General features: G+C 45.4%; 1 protein-coding gene across 2 annotated transcripts in view; it reads left to right on the top strand.

Moving 5' to 3' along the window:
* Nucleotides 1-4026: 4026 nt before the first annotated feature.
* Nucleotides 4027-16303, top strand: part of LOC118233575 (synaptic vesicle glycoprotein 2A-like) — a 55994-nt gene continuing 43717 nt past the window's right edge. For both annotated transcript variants that reach the window (XR_004766537.1, XM_035429334.1), the window contains exon 1: nucleotides 4027-4232. The gene's annotated coding sequence lies outside the window, so the exon portion shown is untranslated. The remainder of the gene's footprint in view (nucleotides 4233-16303) is intronic.

The following is a 16303-nucleotide window of genomic DNA, read 5'->3' on the forward strand; positions in this document are numbered from 1 at the left end:
TATTTTTTGTTTAAATGAACGGTTTCACTTCACGGTCACGCAGTGCCTCGAAGCCTCAGTCACGTATCGCTTAGAAAAAACGTTGGTATCAGGTTAAGTGGCCGGGCGCCGGAGATCGCTGCTCGGTTAACGGCTCAAGTCAAACCTAATTTACTGGCAGCTTGGTTGGGAGATGGAAGCAAATTGCGTAGCAGGTCCCGAGGACATGGTTTTGAGAAACGCGGCAGCGGAGACGCCGGTTTTGTGTAGTTTGCTTAACGGCGCGTTTTAGCGAATGCAGAATTGAGTGTTAAGAGGTTCTCCGGGGGGCTAGCACTGCACTCCGGCTGGAGCAATTCTGCTTTGTGATGAAGCAAAGCGCTTACTGAAGAGACAAGAAGTCGAAAGTGGGTTGAGAGGGGACACCAACTAAACTCAAATATTAACCATTTTAAAACTGCGGAGGATCACTGTGTTCTTTTTGATGCAGTACGCTTGCATAGGCCAGTTCCTAATACATTTAAAGGGTTTTTTTATATTATAAGTTTTTTTCCTGGTACGGTTGTGAGATTTAACTTCGAATCAACCAATCAGTCATTCATGACGATGTGATTCCATTAGTGATGTTCAGTGACTGATTGGGTTTGGAGTAATTTGTAGTTTTAAAAGCTAAACAAGTGGGGAATAAAGAATAGTCGTATATGCTGTTAATCAGCGCTCTTCTGAGATGAAATTCTACAGGAGACTCGAATGTGCACACTTGACCATAAAGCAAACCTACTGGGAACAAAAATGAAATTTTGGGGGCGAAAAAACGATTAAAATGTATTTTTGTAGGAGCTAGTATTGTGCGGCACCGCCGTTATCGCTGAAATGATTCAGAAGGCGGTTCTCTCGGTCTCGTCTCCGCGCGTGCTCTTGGCGACTTTGACCCATCTGTTTGTTGCCTCTGAGGAGATCGCTCTCCATCTGGACTCAAACGACTTCTACCCGTTTCCGCCGCCTCCGGCTGCACGCAGCGGAACGATGGCGGAAATTCGTCTTCTAGGCTCCCTCTGCAAGCTGTACGCTGCGACCGCATACTTTCTCAGACTGCCCGATTGTCATTCAAGCCCTTCTGTGAAGGACACTCAATGTGGATGCGCGATTTCTTCCAATGGATTATTTTGGAAGCGTTTTTCTTGAAGCCCATCACTATAATGTGTTGCTCGTTCCTCACTTTCTGTGTAGTATTGTTCGGCCAAAGCTAATCGCAGAACCGGCCTTCTTAGCCAGCACAGGCTTTTGTTAATTGTTTTTTTTTTTTCATATTTACTTCTTGCTCTCTGAATATTATGCGGGTTAATCCACACTACTTAACTACAGGTTCTGTGGACCACAGAGTCTGCAGGTATTTGCTCTATCAATGCACTAAACCCCTTGATTTCATTTATTATTTTGCTTTCTTGGTTCAGGAAGTGAGCTCATTGGTGAAATCTGGTGGTGTAGCGCATGGTTGGAGCAAATACCTGCAGACACTGCTGCCTGCCGGACCTGCAGTTGAGTAGCCCTGGGTCAAGTAATGCTGTTTAATGACCCCCCACCAAATATATTTCCATCCTAGGTTTGTTTCTAGTCTTGAGAACATTATAATATATTATTTAGCAAAATGTATGGACCATGCCATTGTCTAAAGACATCTGTATGAGGAGGAAATATTGGATATGTCCCATCTCCATCAGGGTGTTGCAATAGTGAACAAAGGTGAATTCTGGGAAAATCTAGACCGTGCACCGCTGGGTCTGATTCTGGCCGCCGAGATATGCTTGTGCATTTGAACAACCCCCTCCGCCACCCCCTCCTCCCCAACCTTTTGCAATCCTGCTCACATATGCAGTTGGGGCACCTCAGGACGAGGGGTGACAGCCTCGTTTCTGCGCCCTGTTTTTAGCAGTGGCTCAGAAGCACCTTCTGCCCCCGTTATCTGATTTATATGGCGCCTTGGTGCCCGCACTTTTTATCCCAGCAAAGTAATGCTCTGCCACTCACACCGCTGGGATGTCGAGGCAGCGGCGTGGGGGAGACGAGCCTGCCTCACTTGATTAGCGTCGCCCTTTGAAAATGGCGCACGCGGCTCGCCCGTCCACGCCTGGCGAATCGCGGCGCGGCGTGGAACCCTACGCACAATCGACCCAGCTGTGCCCGGCCCAATCCTAACCCCCCCCCCCCCCAGCCTAATGTAAAAAATAACAGCCCTCACACCCCCCCTCCCTTTTCCCTCTCTTTTTCTCCCTTCTATTTCCTATGCTCTCTCTCTCGTTTCCCCACCGGCTACTTCATCATCTGGCCCGATGACATCACACTGGTGGGAGGAGCCTGTGGTTGGCATGGCGACATGGGTAGGTGGGTGGGTGTGAGTGCGTGCGTGTGTCTGTGCGTGATGGATAGAAGTGGGGGTGGCTGGCATTTGTAATTCTGTTCAGGGAGATGTCTCCACTTGAATGGAAATATTGCTCATGCAGACCCAATCTGAGGGGGTGAAATGTGTAGTTCATGCACGCGGCTCACAGGCTAACGTGTGCAGGGGTGTGTGCGTGCATGTATGTGTGTGTGCATGTGTGTGTGTGGTGTGTGGTGTGTGTGTGCGTGGTGTGCACACTCAAAACCCAGCGCCATATGTCTCTATCAAAGGCTAGGAAAAATACCCATTTTCCGTATGTATTGCCGACCAGGCCACTGAACACATGAAATTTCTCTTCTCATGCAAATGCAATGGTTTTGGTGCAGGACCTGTATGCGGCTTACACACATACTTATGAGGACATTATGTGACAAGTTCTTGTGACTTCCAAGACACAAAATTTGAGAACAGCCCTGTTTTATCAGCCCCATTAAATCCCCATTCTAATGTCTCACTGCAAAGAAATCTGCAATCAATCACATTCGGGAAGGCAAATCAATGACACAAATTGATTATGTAATTTTATGCTGGGTCCTTAGGTAATGCCTCATTAATATTTATGAGGGGGAAGAAATGATATGAGATAATCTTCACATATGCAAAACATTTTCCTGATTCATTTTTTTGCAGGTGTTTGACAAAGTGTGTGGACACCCTTTTTATTCCCAGTAATCTTAACATCAATAACAAAATTAGAGGCACTTTTCATCTCAAATATATACTGTTTTTGTTTGTTTTCAAGCTGAATTAAATGGAAACAAATGTAAATTAACCAAAGCAAAGACCATTGATTTTTAACATTTTTTTTACATTACAATCTTACATTTTATAGTGATTTTACCCAGTGATTTCAGTTTATTGCACGCGTTTGAGCTATGTTAGAATAATCTATGCAATTGCTCGTGCTCTTATGATCATAGAATTCTCCGTGGAGTTCGGTCGTGCAATCCGCACATTTTCCCTGGCGGCCACGAGCTGCGTAAAATGGGTTTCCAAAGAGCTCTTTAGGACATACGTAGACATCTGGGTACTGCAAGGTTATTTTAGTTACTACGGCGTCAAATCACCATCGAGGAAAATTAGAACGTGCCAGGGCGTGTCCGTTAAAGAAGAAGAATGGGGGCCCGAGAAAATGACCCATTCCCAATTTTACAAGGCATAGTAGCACCAGATTACGATTTGTCGCCTTTTACAGTAACAATCAATGTAGCCAGATCGACTGGGGATTAAAATGATTCAAATGTTTGTGTTCACAAACTTGTCACGGGGCGTCAACAAAGGGCACTTCAGCTGATCTGTTGATATTCACGCGGGCACATACGTATCTAATATTCTGACGCATTTGGCTCTCTGTCAAGAAATTATTCTGTCATTTTACAACTGTTGAACGGAACCGACTAAGTCGGGGGTGAAATGAAGGGGAGAGTCGTGGTTTGCCAATAGCCGGAAAAAACAGCAACACGCCGCTTTGAGAGAGAGAAAAACATGTTCGATGTTAAAGGGCTAATGACTGGCAACGCGGCGACGGCCCCTCTCCTTGATGCTTGAGTGGTGTGTTCCTGCTCATGATTGAACCACAGAACGGGGGGGGGGGGGGGGGGGGGGAGTGCTCCAAGGGGAAGGCAATGCAGTGTGGTACCACGACTGTCATCGTGCATCTTTCCTCACTCGGCTTGTGTTCAGCCCGAGCCGCGCGCAGGCAGAAGCAGCATCCCTCATTAATTGGACCTCCACGGCACGCGCATCCTGCAGGAAAAATCCTCGACGCCGGATTTTTTTTGAAACGACAGCCAAAGCGACCTTTGAAAAACAGGTAAGGGTTACGCCGTAATTTTTGCGTCAACGAAACTAACAGCGGGCTGAGTGATTGTATAATAAGCCGACTGGTAATGACTGTACAAGCAGTAATAACAAGCTTTCACCATGTAGCCATTTTGCACACAGCCAAAGCCACCGATGTATTCCAGAACGTGTCGTTCCGTGAGAGCAACAGTGGCCAATTTTATTTGAATAATTATCTTTTTTCAGCTTTTTTTTTGTTTGCTTCCGTAAACTGGTAAGGAGGTAAACTGTTTCACAAACCCGTACTTGCATATGCTAAGTTTGGTCTACGGAGAGGCACGGAACGCGCGTGACATTTATACCAACTTCTCATTTAACGAAGACCGAATGGGCGTATTGAAAAGCGACGTATACTATGTGGGTACCACTGCAAGCGAGTCATTCTTGCGTAATAACGCAGGTCCTATATTTATTCCACGGCGTCCAGGACTGTGGAATAAATTGATTTGTTGTTTGTTCCTGGGGCGCTTATTGTCCAAGAACGTTGTGTAAATGTATTGCATCTTTAATCTAGCCAATTAATGTACACAACCCCTGACTTCTTATTTATCTAGCTTTTGTGAATATTCGTTTAAGCACATCATGGCAGAGAAGGGTATGCACCGCTGTCTAATTAGGGGTTGCTCACATTGCATATTTTCGGTCTATTTGGGTGAAAATTGCGTGGGTGGCGTTATTTATTTATCTGTTCATTCATTCATTTATTTATTTTTGAATGCAACTGTATGGCGGGTATGAAAATTCCAAATTGTTTTAAACCTTCGCATCGCGTGAGTGTGATGATTGGGGGATGGGTGTGAAATATTTGCTCCGATTTTCTATGTCACTCTTATTACATGGCGAAAAGCACCTTGTGGTGAGGGCTAGTATATTAGAATGTATATCAAAGAAGAAAATGTTGCACCATCAGTTGAACGTTTGATTCCTCCTGAGGCGATGAGATGACCTTGCGCGGAGTCACGCGGACGCAGACTCGGAACCGCGGACCTCCTGCGGTGGAGGGAGCTTCGGTTATCGCAGAACGAGACCGAATGATGCTGTTTCACCCCTCAGCGTCGTCGAGTTCGTTGTGCTACAACGACCTTGTCGTTAGAAAACATGTCACATACAGTATAGGCTACAGCCGTTTTCCAACAGATGTGTTAAACGGAAGGCCATGTAAAATAAAATGGCTGGGTCTAAAGAGAATCACAGCGCTGTGTTGCAGCTTCGATGTTTTCAGAAAGAGTTTTAATTTAATTTAACATACGATAGTTGCGATAGTTAAATGCTATTATAGCAGTACATTACAATGTTTTAAGAAGCTTTTGTGTATTCTTGCAGATTTTTACATCTCAATTTGAGGAGTTTGGAAGGGTTAGCCATGTTCAGAGAGCCGTCTACCTATTTCATTCTGGGAGTGCAGAATACCGTTAATGGGAAGAATTAACGGCAAAATTTACTCCTGGTAATGACTGCTCAATGTGTGCGTTGAATGGTAAGGAGGAGAGGGCTAACATGGCCACTTGTCACCTGCTTCGTTTTCATTGTGTTGCCAGTTAATTCCGTCGTCATGCATGCTAGTCCATTGCTTCACTTATTGCACTGATTTTCAGGTTGTCCAAAATAAATAAATAAATAAATAAAAAAGACTAAACCAGAGAATGCTTATTCCTCTCTTACACCTTCATACAGAATGTTTCTGTAATTTGTAATTCCTTCACTCAATGACATGATTATAGCTACTAGGCATTTCACCTAATCATCAGCTAAGCACAGAATTTTTCAGGTAGTATTTGTATGGTTTTTTTTTCTACAATTATAAGCACTTGGAATACCACTGAGTTGAGTTCATTGTTGCTGGAACAATACTTACCGAGAAGAGCACCCAGAATGCACAGGAAATAGGGATTGAATGAGCCAGGTTTATTGATGTACGGCCATATTCTTTGCTCAGGAGGTAAGAGCGGTTGTCTGGCAGTCGAAGGGTTGCCGGTTCGATCCCCCGCCCTGGGCATGTCGAAGTGTCTCTCAGCAAGACACCGAACCCCTAATTGCTCCCAATGAGCTGATTGGTACATTGCATGGCAGCTTTTCACCGTTGGTGTGTGAGTGTGTGTGTGTGAATGGGTGAATGAGAGGCATCAATTGTAAAGCGCTTTGGATAAAAGCGCTATATAAATGCAGTCCATTTACCATGCTCACGTTTCTTGCTCTCAGTCTCCCCCATTTAAACTGAGTGATTTTTTTGGGTGTAGACTGTTCATTGTCCCTTCCCCTCTGTCATTTTCAGCATTTTGAGGGTGGAGCAAAGTGTTGTGGGTAAGCCAGAGGGACCCCAGCTGCCTTCTGATAAGCATTGGGGTCCATGTTGGCTTCTAAAATGCAATAACTGCATCTAGTAAAGGAGGGCAGCATGGTGGTGCAGTGGGTAGCACTGTTGCCTCACTGCAAGAAGGTCCTGGGTTTGAATCTCAGCTTGGGCCTTTCTGTGTGGGCATGTTCTCCCCTTGTCCTTATGCTTTGGTTTCCTCTCAGTGGGTAGGTTTTTTCGAGGCTATCCATAGGTATGAGTGTGTGAGTGAGTGTGTGAGTGAGTGGTGAGTGTGGCTGATCACCTGTCCAGGGTGTATTCCTGCTTTTTCCCCAATGCTTGCTGGGATGGGCTCTAGCACCTCCCGCGACCCTGACCAGGTATAAGCGAATATAGATACTGGATGGAAGGAGGATCTAGCAAAGGTCCACATTCAGCATTTTTAGCTAAGGTGAGGTCAGAAGACTTAAGTGTTAACTGGTGGAACTGGTAGAAATGACACGGGTCTCATTTCAGCCATTTTGAAGTAGGCCTACAGAGGTGCTTCTGCAATTGAACGGGATCTGTTGAGATGCATCATGCATCAGCGAGGAAGATCATTTGGTCCTTTCAAACCTGTCATGGTTTTATTTTGTTTTTCATTTCATCATAGCATGACAAGACAGTTTTGTGGAGTCATTACAAGCAATATAAATATCTAATGGCTGTTGCTTAAATTTAGTGTTGGCTGAATTGGCAAATGACACCCATCTGTTCAAAACTATTGCTAAAGAACCCCAGTTCATTGGTAAATAACACCAATTAACCAGTTACTGTCGTTAGCTAATTTTTACATATCGTATATTACATTTAATATTGGTAGCTAGTTTTACATTTCTACCATTGGGAAAAGCTAGAGGAACAGATGAGAAGGTTTGTGTAGCAAGATAAACTGCTTGCTTACCCTGGTGGACCATCTTAGGTCACAATACAGACAGTTGTTGAACCAGTTAAATAAAAAAAGCTAGCTAGACCTCTGCCTTCGATGGCTTGTTGTCTGAACCGAAGAGTTGTTTTTTTTTTCAAAATTATAAGTCGGGGTTCTCAAACTCTATTGCTTTCAGTTACCAGTAGGTATTGTGGCATGAGCATTAGAATGTTCAGTTGAGAACATTCTAATCACATTTGTGAACTCATACCTCAAAGGGTTAATAGCCTCCTGTAGAAATGGATGTAGCTTTTTTCATTGAGTAGTCTTCCTGTGGAAACAGGGTCACTACTATGGAGGACTAAATGTGCCAAAATGAAATAAATAATGAAATTTATAAATGTGGAATTATATAAATAAATAAATGAATAGGTAAATAATTAAATAAATACTTAATTTTATCTTGAAATAATTAAATATTCACAGCTCATGACTGTTCTTTTCACAATAAAGTTATCATATTTTATTTCATAATATGTATTTCCAAATGCCTTTTTTCATTTCATTTTCATTTTTTCACACTTTTCTGAATGACTTATTTTCGAATTGCGTTTTTATTTCCGAACGCCCTTTTTAATTTCATAATGACACTTTTCAAAATGGTAAGACGTCCTGTCAATCAAACCCAGCGGGGCTGGACCTGCCCACTGATTGGTTAATCTTTTGCGGTCAAATACTTGGTCTTGTTTTGAGCCAGTGCCTGGGTGAATGGGTGGAATCTGGGTTTGTAGTTATTTTGCTAACTGTGCTCGTTTCAATGCTATAACATGATATTCGGATAGGAGGGGCAAGGTAATGCATCTACTGACTGTATGATGCCGATGTTTTCTGTACACGACAAGAAAACAATTTTTAGTGTTTTTTGGGCGGAGGAATGTTCCGTTTTGCACTACATGGATTAAAACAATAAACAAGTAATAAAAAGTTCAGCAAAATCTTGTGTGCTGGACCAAAATAACCACGCTTTCAGTTCTAGTCGCAAGGCAAAAATCTTTTCAGCTTTATCAGTGCGCCAAGAGAGCCGTGAAGACCAAGTGCGTAGCGGGAACTGCGAGTGGGGTGGCTAGCGACTTTAGCTCTACTAGCTTGTTAGCAAGCAATGGATTCTCAATCTGAGGTGTTCTTAACTCGCTAATGTAAGCTGAATAATGAATAAAAAATTAAGGAAACATTTGAGTGCTGGATCAAAACAACGGCACTGTCCATGTGCTCAGTGCTAGTTGAAGGTAGCTTTCTTGCTTCGGTCAGTGCGGATATAATCCTGCTGGCTGGAACTGCGAATCGGATGGCTGTAGTGGCATTTGCTCCTCTGGCTTGCTAGCTAGGTAGTAAGCAAAAGGTTCTTCATCGGAGGTGTTCTTAACTTGCTAATGGCAGCTGAATTATAAATAAAGAGTAGTTGAGAAAATGTTTGAACATTGAAAATAACTGCACTGACATGTAGCTAATAAAAACTAGCTTTCTAGCTTCTGTCAGCATTCGAAGAGACAGTAATAAGGGAGATAGCCCTGCTGGCTGGTAACTGTGAGTGGGGTGGCTAGCGACATTAGCCCTGCCAGCTGGCTAGCTACCAAACAATAGGCTTTTAATCAACGATGTTCCTAGCTAGTGTTATCTAGATAACGTGCTAATGATAATAGTTATGAAAAAACAATCAAGCAAATGATTGAGTGTTGGATCTAAGTGTTGGATATTTGCAGTGCTGCTGCTTTTGCCTGAATGCGTGAGCAGCCAATGATTGTGAGTGATCATTCCCTGCCCTTATTGATTGACAGGGGCTCTTACCATTTTGAAAAGTCTCATTATGAAATGAAAAAGGGAGTTCGGAAATAAAAATGGCATTCGGAAATATGTCATTCGGAAAAGTGTCATTATGAAATGAAAAAAGCCATTTGCAAATACATGTTATTGTGAAATAAAATGTAAGCCACGTTATTGTGAAAGGACAATCATGAGGTGTCAATTATTTAATTATTTCAAAATAAAATGAAGTATTTATGTAATTATTGACCAATTTAATTACTTATATATTTATTTATATATTTCCATATTTATTTATTTAATTATTTATTATATTTTTGGCACATTTAGTCCTCCATACACTACTGCATATTTATAGACTTCACGAGCTTCAGCGTCTGTAAAAATAGTCATGTGAAGCCTATCCAAATTACATTCCACCTAATTAATACATCAGCCGAGCATAATCAAGTCATAGTTTTAGTACTTGTGCAATGGAAACTTTTAGTGATTAAAGGGTAATCCGATATCTGTTCTCGTTCCCTTTCTGCACAGACTGAAACCTATACCCGTACATCTGCAGGGACTCAAATTAAATGTATGAATCTGCAGAAGTTGAAATGTATATCTGTATGTGAGCTGGGGCTGTTAGCAAAATGTGCCTGCTCTGTGTAACTGAACTCAGACATATGTTTGAGATGTAAGCATACATTACCTGCAGAGACACAAAAATATATCCATATGACTGCCCGGACTAACATGTGTCTAATGTGTCCACCGGGTCCAAAGATATATATTCATAAATATGTTGGGAGTGAAGTGTGGGGTGCAAACGTATATCTGTAACTCTGCAGAGACTGGTACATTTGGCCGTAACAGTGTGTTCTGTCCAACCTTGCGGCTGCTCCTGGGCGTCCCCCCTCCCCCCCGGGCCAGCTTGCCCCCCCCCACGGCCCCCACCCCGCAGTGCTCTTGTCAGACCTTGCGAAACGCGCGGCTCGGAGCGAAGGCCGAGGGGGGGGGGGGGGGGGGCGCTTGAGTGGCAGCTCCGCCGGGCTCATTGATTGGCCACGGCTCTCTCATTTTCCACCTGTTATCGCCACTGATTAGTCTCTTCAGCCGGCCTGAGAGACAGGCACTGGGCGTGGAGGAGTCAGACACTGGGAGAGAGAGGGGGAGAGAGGGAGAGAGAGAGAGAGGGAGAGGGAGAGAGAGAGGGGGAGAGAGGGAGAGGGGGAGAGAGAGGGGGAGAGAGGGAGAGGGGAGATGGAGGAAGAAAAGGAGATGGATGGAGAGGGAGATAAAGAGAGAGATGGAGGGATAGAGAGATAAAAAGATAGAGGGGAGATGGAGGGGAAAAAGAGATGGAGGAGAGATGTGGTAGAGAAAGATAAAGAGATATTTTGCTTTGGCAATATGTATTTCAAAGTATGTCATGCCAATAAAGCATTGTGAGTGGGGATAAATGGAGGGAGAGAGTGGTAGAGAGAGGAGTGAGATAGAGGAGAGGTGGAGGCAGAGATAACGAGAAGAGGTGGATGGAGAGAGAGATAAAGAGAGGAGAGAGAATGGAGTGAGAGAAAAGAGCGAGACCGAGACACATGAAAGAATGAGGAGACAGAGAGGAGGGATGGAGGGGGAGAGTGTGAGAGCGGATACAGATGAGACAGTAAGAAAGAGAGGGACATATGAGCTAGAGAGTGTGAGAGAGATTGAGAAGGGGGGGACAGAGAGGAGAGAAAGAGAGAAGCAGATAGATGGGAAACAGGTTGTCTGAGGGACATGAAGAAAGAGAGAATGAAGTGAGAGAGAGAGAGAGAGAGAGTGAGAGGGAGAGGCAGGAGAGATGAAGAGAAAAGGTGCTGGCCTCTATTGATGTGGTGAGGTCGATAGGGATGGGGGTGTTAGTGTGGCTGAGTTCGAGCTGGCCTGTATTGATGCAGAGCAGTTAGTTGTAGATGATTGCTGAAGGTATTTATAGATGAATACCTGAAGGAGTTGGTTTATTGACGTCTCAGTGTCTACTGGCATATATGACCAATGCCTTTCCTGTGCTTGGAATCCTCTCCCCATTTTAACTCAGTCTCTCCATTTTGTCTGTGTTTCTGTGCTTTATTCTTTCACACACATGATGTGTGAAAAGTTATATTATTATTATTAATATTATGATTATTATCTGATCTGTGTCTGTCAGGTCTTAGTTTATAGGTATTAGTTCATAAGCCGAAAGGTTGTACACTCTCAGAAGACAAGGATGGCTGCTCTGTGTCCATAGGAACCCTGTCTAGTTCAAGGGTTCTTTGTCGGGCAAAACGGTTCAACCTGGGGGTTTGGACACTTTCTGCACCCACCATAAAGAACTATGAAGGGTTTCCTTTTGAAGGCAAGGCAAAGATCCTCTTTTTTCCCCGAGTGTCCTCACAGGTGATCGGTAGCGGCAGGTGAACCTGCCGGAGCAGCTAGCGCAGGCCGGTTAGCCGCCTCCCAGCCCTAACGCCGGCTCTGGCGGCGGAGCTCGAGCGTGCCAACGGCGGCGGTGGCGCCGCGCTTCCTGTTTACGGCGCGGCGCTCGAGGTGCGGCGCGCTGCGTCTGCGGGCGCTCCCGAGGGGAAGGCGGGCGCACACGCCGCTCCCTCTGCTCCGCGCTTAACCCCCGAGCTCCCGGAGGTCTCGGGTGGGGTCGTTGCCATGGAGCGCGGGCGGTGCTCCGGACCGGAAGAGCCTGTGAGGTGTCGAAGGTCGTAGGCATCGTGGTGTTATTATTATTATTATTAGAATTTTTTGTTTGGTCGATAAAAGTGAAGGAAGACATTTCTTCTTCTTTTTTTTTGGTGTTCAGCCGACCTGGTTCTACAAACCGTGCTGGGATTTGCTCTGGTTGCCATGGTATCATTTATAAATAAAAACACTGTGCATTGTTGTATATGTAAGTGCACTGTCTGCTGTAGAGCAGCTGTGTGGGGGAACAGTCAGGGAAATGGGCCTCTGCGTGTGTGTGTGCATGCAAGCCAATGTAGTGAGAATGTTTATATTACTTGCACAAAAAGCAATACTAAATAAATGAAACTTGTTTGATTTATTGAATAATTATCTTTGCCATTAAAAAAATTCAATTGTAAATAGTACTTAGTGCTTAGTAATTATTACTGAAGAAATACACGAGGAAGCTTGTAGAATGAATGGAAGAAAGTTATACATATGTTTGTGGGTCACAGACTGTTTTGCCCCGTTGACCTGTAGTTTTTGGATTAGAACACGAGTGAGTAACCTTCCTACTGTGGTGAAATAGAAAAAGATTGACCGCTTTCCCTCGGCAAGATTGTTTATCAAAGATGTCTTACTGTAGCACCGATTCCAGAACTTTCTGGTGAGTTTTTACATCAAAGGAAACTGAGTTTAGCTGCTTGTGGTTCCCCTCCCTGCTCTTTGATGACTGCCTCCTCACGGTGAGATATGATTTTGGCGGTAACTGATGATTACACCATTTCACGTTCCCCTCCCCTCAGGAAGAAAAGTGCCGTTTTATTTTCTCTCTTTTCCAGTGCAATCTGTTTGACTCTCCTCTCCCTCCCCACTTTTCACCTGATTAAGCATATTTTTATGCGAGGGAAATCTTTTCTCTCCCGTTTGGTTAAATCAAGGGAAAGCGGGTGGATGCGAAGCTTGCGGAAGCTGGTTCAGGCGGACGACCCGCGAAGCGCCCGAACCGCGGTCAGGTCACACGATGACTCCCCGTTACCGCTTTGGCTGGCTCACGCGAGCAGGCGGGCGATGAGCGGCGGAGCTTCGCGTTCGCACGAAGATCTCAAGAGACGTCGCCGAAATTCAAACGGCGAGTCCTCGGGTGTGAAAGGCTCTGATTGCTTTGCTGGGGCTTTGGGCATTCGGTGCGAGCGGAATTATATTAGGCAGAGAACGCGTGAATCTGCTTGGGTTAGTCCTGCTGGAGGGAACAAACAGTGATAGGATGGTGGAGGAAATCAGACTTATTTTAACAGTAAACTCCTTAAGTCAGGGCTGCCCAACCAGTGTTCCTGGGTATCTGCTGTCCTGTAGGCTTTCATTCCAACCCTAACAAAGCACACCTCATTCAACAGGTAGAGATCTCATTGAGCTGCTAAATAGCGGACTTAGGGTTGGAATGAAAACCTTTAGGCCGGCAGATCTCCAGCAACAGTGTTCCGCAGTCCCGCTCTAGCTGTTGAATGAGGTGTGTTTTGTTAGGGTTGGAATTAAAGCCTACAGGACAGTAGATACCCAGGAATAGGGTTGGGCAGCCCTGCTGTGACTGTACAGTGAGAGAAAAAAAACCAGGTACTGTGAATTTGAAACGTGAAAGACTACAGTTCATTATTTACAGCCGCCAAGCATTTTTATTGCACGTTGTTGATGTTATTATTCCCAGTAAGAAGGGAAGTTGGCCCGGAGCACAGTGTCAGCAAATCAAGGTCCGTTTAAGAGAGACTGGAGCAATGAGTCGTTCCAGACTAATCATTTTGAGCTAATTACTTAGCTGAGGAGTACAGTCGTAGTCCATTAGAGGTAGAGCACTTCTCCTTGACGCAGAATCTGATTGGCTAGTGCTAGATACATGGCACTTCCTACCACTAATGAAGATGGCTCTGATTGGGTGATTAATCAGGGGGTCCAATAGGAGCAGGAGGAGGTCGTGTGCATGCTCGTTCCTTGGGGGGGGGGGAAGTGTCCGCCATGCAAGCATCTGTGTTTGCCCCTTTCCAGGCGCTATTGTGGCGAACGTTTGCCGAATAAATCTCTTTGATTCGGGTTGTGTCACGTTCCCTGTTTGAAGCCCAGTCAAATCCTTGTGGACGAGATTCAACCGAGCGGTGTGAGGTGGAACGGGGGTGGGGTAAGGGGGGGTGGGGGGGTGTAAGTGGGAGGGGCAGCTTTGCCATGACTCAGAGACTCACTCAAGTCGGAGACAGATTCCGGAAAAATCTCTGGAAAACACACAGGGGGAGTCGACCCGCAGAGTGTGTTTAGATGGGTGGAGATCGCGAGCTCTCTCACGAGCTGGTGCAGATTGTTGCAAGGCAACAACGCGGCGTGCGCTCGCTTGTGCGATCCACTTGGCCACTTCCCCTTAAAAGTGAGGCATTAATCACGATAATAACGATGCTCATCATCTGCCGATAATTGTCCAGAGAGCAGCCCAAAATCAACAATTCATCATTACCATCTGTAATGGCTTATTAGCATTGTGGATAATAAGCGGTTTATTGCTAGCCGTAGCAGGTTCGTTCAGCCTGAAATTAATTTCTGCGCTGAGTGACGTCATTCTCTGTTGTCCAATGCAGCTGCCCCCAGCTGAATGGACTTTTTTAGGGTGAGTGATGCAGGTGTGTTTTTGGGGTGTAGGGTTCAAGTGTACAGCCGAACGTGGAAGCTGAGAGAACAGAAGCGCTATCCTATGGTCAGTGGCCGCCAATGCGCTATTCGTGGGTGGTGGGCACTGTTGTGTGGCTGTGTAGCGTGCTGGGCTCGCCTCTTCAAGGTTGCGGGTTTGAATCCCAGGGCTGTTGTGCGGTTGAGTAGTGGGCTAAACCTGAATTGCTTCAGTAAATATCCAGCTGTAGAAATGCACCTGATGTAAAAGGGTGTAAGTGTGCAAATGGCTCTGGAAAATAAAAGCGTCTGCTGGAGGCCTAAAACTGTAAACTGTGCTGGAGGCCTGTGTAGAATGAAGCCTTCCAGGCTCTTCCATTGAATTTGTTCCGTTTGTAAGCAGGTGTCTGAGCTAGCCCTTAGCAGCGGCTGCTCCGACACGGTTAGCTTCCTCGGCTAGCCGCGAGGCAGACGGGGGGAAGCTTAAATTTTGGGCTTGTCACCCCGTGGCGGGGAACAGCGCTTAGTTTCGAGCGCGTTCACATCCGTCTCAGTCGGACGCACATTTTCGACCGTCTTTGGCGGGGGGAGAGGCGGAAAGTCGATATTACAGCTGAGCAGCCTCCTGATGAAAAGATGGGAGGGAGGGAGAGAGACAGAGAGAGAGAGAGACAGAGATGAAGAGCAACAGAGACTGAGAGAGAGAGAGACAGAGATGGAGGGAAGGAAACATGGTATTCTTTAAAGGGGGGGCTTCACCCTGAAAATTTCCCACGGTAAATTGATCTGTTAACAGATAACATTGGAGCCTTCTCGATATCTTTCTCCTGTCCTGACAAAAAAAATCTGCCAAGTGACAAGTCTTTCACCACCGGCGTCGGCCCCGCCCACTCCCGGCACCATGGCGACACACTGCCGTGACAGTGGCGTGTTTAAGTGAGATATCGAGGGGGAAACCCCAACTCGGATAATATGAACATTAAAAATATTGAATATTAAAATGAGGGTTCCCTTTAAGCGCTGTGCTGTACTGTTTCCGTGGGGATAGACCGCCATGGCGCCTCACCCCCCCTCGTCTTCGCGTCGCGTTTAGGGTCGTTCTGTCATCCCCCCCCCCGTCTCGTTTTTACGACACCTTTCCCCGTCCCGTCCCGGTTCCCGCCAGTGGCGGTGACGAATGCTGCGTACGCGGCGTCCAGCGGTCAGATTAATGTTTGTGATGTCACAATGCGGCCGTGACATCACTCACAGATAGTTCCTGCTCATCAGTGGCTGAAGCCTCAGTACTTTCAGTGCCCTGTTAGATGAAAAAGGAGCTCACAATTGCAGCCGTCCCCAGTCATACAGCAGATCATACATTAGTTTATTTGCGAATGTAAACGATACCCTACGGTAGTGAATATATAATAACACTGTGCTCCATATGCTGGAACCCTGATGAAGGTTGTGCGAGGCTGCAGTGCGTAGGTCCAGCACGTTTGAATTGTTCTTTCCATGTTTAAATAAAAGCTTACCATCAAGAGTGCCTTGGATCCTTACCCGTTTCCCACTTGTATTTTTTCATCATTTCGACTGGCAAACTAAGCACTTTTTGATGCATCGATAATTTCCTCCTTTTTCCAAAGAGCACCTTTTTGGCCATTATCTTTGTCCGTGCAGCGCTCTGTCTCTGACCTTTTTATATGGCAGATTATGT

This window comes from Anguilla anguilla, chromosome 8 (genome assembly GCF_013347855.1).
Source record: "Anguilla anguilla isolate fAngAng1 chromosome 8, fAngAng1.pri, whole genome shotgun sequence".
NCBI lineage: Eukaryota > Metazoa > Chordata > Actinopteri > Anguilliformes > Anguillidae > Anguilla > Anguilla anguilla.